This window comes from Trachypithecus francoisi, unplaced genomic scaffold, assembly GCF_009764315.1.
Source record: "Trachypithecus francoisi isolate TF-2019V2 unplaced genomic scaffold, Tfra_2.0 Lachesis_group15, whole genome shotgun sequence".
In the NCBI taxonomy this organism is placed as follows: Eukaryota; Metazoa; Chordata; class Mammalia; order Primates; family Cercopithecidae; genus Trachypithecus; species Trachypithecus francoisi.
In genome coordinates, this window is record NW_022681460.1 from 55,877,026 (window position 1) to 55,881,381 (window position 4,356).

Consider the following 4,356-nt stretch of genomic DNA (forward strand, 5'->3'; position numbering starts at 1 on the left):
GGAGTTTGAGACTAGCCTGGCCAACATGGGGAAACCTTGTCTCTACTAAAAATACAAAAAAAAAAAAAAAAAAAGAAAAAAAACTTAGCTGGGCATTAATTGTGCGCACCTGTAATCTCAGCTACTCAGGAGGCTGAGGCAGGCGAATCACTTGAACCCAGGAGGTGGAGGTTGCAGTGAGCCGAGATCACACCACTGCACTCCAGCCTGGGTGACAGAGCGAGACTCCCTCTGAAAAAAAAAGTTAAAAAAAAAAAGTTTTATCATGCCTGTTTGTAATCCACACCCACCCTGCCAACCATAGGCAACCACTGATTTGTCATTGCAGGTGTGTTTGCATTGCCTACAATTTTATAGATGTTGAACCATACATACTCTTTTTTCGTCTGGCCTCTTTCACTCAGTATAATGATTTTGAGATTCATCCATTCCTTCTATTGCTGAGTACTATTTCATTATGTGGCTATACCTCAGTTTGTTTATTCACCAGCTGAGGGACCATGCTGTTATGGTCTGAATGTTGGTGTCTCCCGAAATTCACAGGTGGAACCTAATACCTAATGTAGTAGTATTAAGAGATGAGGCCTCTGGGGAGTGATTAAGTCATGAGGCTCCACTCTTATGAATGAGATTAGAGTCCTTATAAAAGACACTTGGGCAGTGTGATGAAATAGCAACAGCACACCGTCCATAGAGCAGAGCACCCTCCCCAAATACCAAGTCCGCTGGCACCTTGATCTTGGACTTCCAGCCTCAGAACTGTGAGCAACCAATTTCTGTTGTTTATAAATGACCCAGTCTAAGGTATTTTGTTATAGCAGTCAAGCAGACTAAGATGCATGGTCTCATGGTCCAGCCCTTACTTGAGATAATGAGCTTCTTATTCCTGTTAAATGAGTCAGTCAAGATGGCAATGATAATTCATTTACTCTTAGACGTGGGGGAAATGACCACGCCTCAGATGGGGGGTACAGGATACGCCAATACTCAGGGCTGGTATCAAGTGTTGCGTAATATTCCTAGGTTCCTGCAGGAAGGAGAATATTCTCTGGGAAGAGATCTTTGTCTTTGTCATTGATTCCCACATTTCAGGTGTGAATTTCCCTGACCCTTTGTGCCATTGAGCTATTATTTCTTCAAAAACACCATACATCCCGGAGGGAAAAGAAAATCATCAGATAGATAGATAGATACATGCATACATACATACATACATACATAATATATGCAGTTACAAATTTTTGTTTGTTTTTGAGACAGACTCTTCCTCTGTTGCCCAGGCTGGAGTGCAGTAGCGCGATCTCAGCTCACTGCAACCTCTGCTGCCTGTTTTCAAGCGATTGTCCTGCCTCAGCCTCCCTAGTAGCTGGGATTACAAGCACACACCCCCATGCCTGGCTAAGTTTTGTATTTTTGGTAGAGACGGGGTTTTGCCATGTTGGCCAGGCTGGTCTCGAGCTCGTGACCTCAATGATCTGCCTGCCTCAGCCTCCCAAAATGCTGGAATTACAGGCATGAGCCACCACACCTGGCCACAAATCTCTTAATGATGGAAATATGTTCTGAAAAATGCCTCATTAGGTGATTTTTATCATCATGTGAATATCACAGAGTGTACTTACACAAACCTAGATGGTATCACCTACTGTGCACCAAGGGTATATGGTAGAGCCCTTTGCTTCTGAGCTGCTAACCTGTCCTGCACACTACTGGACTGAATACTGTAGGCAACTGTAACACAATGTAAGTATTTGTGTATCTAACCATATAAGAGGTACAGTAAAAATATGGTATACTACTCGGGAGGCTGAGGCAGGAGCATCGCTAGAACCCAGGAGGCGGAGGTTGCCATGAGCTGAGATTGTGCTACTGCCCTCTAGCCTGGGTGACAGAGAGAGACTCCATCTCAAAAAAAAAAAAAAAAAAAGTGGTATAAAAGATAAAAATGATAAAAAAAAATACATATATATATATATATATACACACACACACACACCCCCTGGAACACTACACAACCATGAAAAAGAACAAAATAATGTCCTCTGCAGCAACGCGGATGGAGCTAGAGGCCATTATCCTAAGTAAACTAACACAGGAAAAAAAAACCAAATCCAGCGTGTTCTCACTTATAAGTGTGAGCAAAACATTGAGTACACATGAACACAAAGAAGAGAACAATACACACAGGGAACTACCTGAGGGTGGAGAGTGGGAAGAGGGCGAGGATGGAAAAACAACCTAGCAGGCATCATGCTTATTACCTGGGTAATGAAATAATGTGTACACCACACCCCAGTGGCATGCAATTTACCTACATAACAAACGTGCACATGCACCTCTGAACCCAAAATAAAAGTTGAAAACAAAAAAAAAGAAGAAATTCTCAAAAGGTTAGGCAATGAACACATAGGTATGGGGCTTTGGGAATACCAACAGTGTTTATTTCTAAAGTCATGAGGCCATTGTACTTGGGTTCACTTCATAATAATCCATTATTCTGTGCATTTAAATGTATTTTTATATGTATTTTATATTACACACATTTTAAAAGGTTTAGAAACTTTTTCTTTTTTTTTTGAGACGGAGTCTTGCTCTGTCGCCAGGCTGAATTGCAATGGCGCGATCTCAGCTCACTGCAACCTCCACCTCCTGGGTTTAAGCAATTCTCCTGCCTCAGCCTCCCATGTAGCTGGGACTAAAGGCGCCCGCCACCATGCCAGGCTAATTTGTATTTTTAGTAGAGACAGGGTTTCACCATGTTGGCCAGGATGGTCTTGATCTCTTGACCTCATGATCCGCCCACCTCAGCCTCCCAAAGTGCTGTTATTACATGCGTGAGCCACTATGCCCTGCCTGGAAACATTTTTAAAAGAAAATGACTCATACTATATATTTTCATGAAAGTACATACTGACAATAACAGTACTAACCTGTATGGTACAATAAAAATATTAAACTTTAAGATGCATAACAAATGCAATTGTGTCTCGGGATCTAGGTCTTTAGCTATTTGCAATAATCTTTTCTTTTTTTGAGACAAAGTCTCACTCTGTCACCCAGGCTGGAGTGCAGTAGCACAATCTCGGCTTACTGCAACCTCCTCCTCCCGGCTTCAAGCAATTCTCCCGCCTCAGCCTCCCGAGTAGCTGAGACTACAGGCACGGGCCACCATGCCCAGCTAATTTTTGTATTTTTTTTAGTAGAGATGGGTTTCACCATATTGGCCAGGCTGGTCTTGAACTCCTGACCTCGTGATCCGCCCGCTTCAGCCTCCCAAAGTGCTGGGATTACACTCATGAGCCACCACGCCCAGCCGCAATAATCTTTAATGATTTTTTGAACAGTGAACTTCTGTCATGATTTAACCAATAAACTAAATTTAAAATGAAAAAAAAAAAAAAGATAAAAATGGGCTGGGCACAGTGGCTCATGCCTATAATCCTAGCACTTTGGGAAACCAAGGTAGGAGGATCACTTGAAGCCAGGAGTTCAACACCAGCCTAGGCAACAAAGCAAGACCTCATCTCTATTAAAAAAAAAAAAATTATTTTAATTAAAATTACAACTACATAAAGATAAAAATGGTACACCTGAACAGGGCACTTATCATGGACGGGCTTATAGGACTGGAAGTTGCTCTGGGTGAGTCAGGGAGCGAGTGAGGAGTGAATGTGAAGGTGTAGGGCATTACTGTACACTGCTGTAGACTTGATAAACATTGTACACTTAGGCTATGCCAAATGTATAACAAATATTTTTCTTTCTTCAGTAATAAATTAAGGAATGATACAGAGATGATCAGTATGGCCCCTGTGCAAGGATGACATGTGAATTAATCTGTTCTCACATTGCTATAAATACCTGAGAGTGAGTAATTTATAAAGGAAAGAGGTTTAATTGACTCACAGTTCAGCATTGCTAGGGAGACCTTAGGAAACTTACAATCATGGCAGAAGGCAAAGGAAAGACAAGGCACTTTCTTCACAAGGCAGCAGGAAGAAGTGAGTGCAAGCAGGGGAAATGCTAGACACTTATAAAACCATCAGATCTCGGCAGGGCACAGTGGCTCACACCTATAATCCTAGCACTTTGGGAGGCCGAGGCGGGCAGATCACCTGAGGTCAGGAGTTCAAGACCAGCCTGGCCAACATGGTGAAACCCCGTCTCTACTAAAAATACAAAAATTAGCCGGGCAAGATGGCAGGTGCCTGTAATCCCAGCTACTCGAGGGTGCTGAGGCAGGAGAATCACTTTAACCCAGGAGGCAGAGGTTGCAGTGAGCCGAGATCATGCCATTGCACTCCAGCCTGGGCTACAGAGCAAGACTCCATCTCAAAAACAAACAAACAAACAAAA

At 42.7% G+C, this 4,356-nt stretch overlaps 1 non-coding gene across 1 annotated transcript; it reads left to right on the forward strand.

Moving 5' to 3' along the window:
* Nucleotides 1-3,749: 3,749 nt before the first annotated feature.
* LOC117098140 lies at nucleotides 3,750-3,855 on the forward strand. Its single transcript, XR_004443199.1, has one exon. It is a non-coding gene; the product is annotated as a U6 spliceosomal RNA (small nuclear RNA).
* Nucleotides 3,856-4,356: the final 501 nt, after the last annotated feature.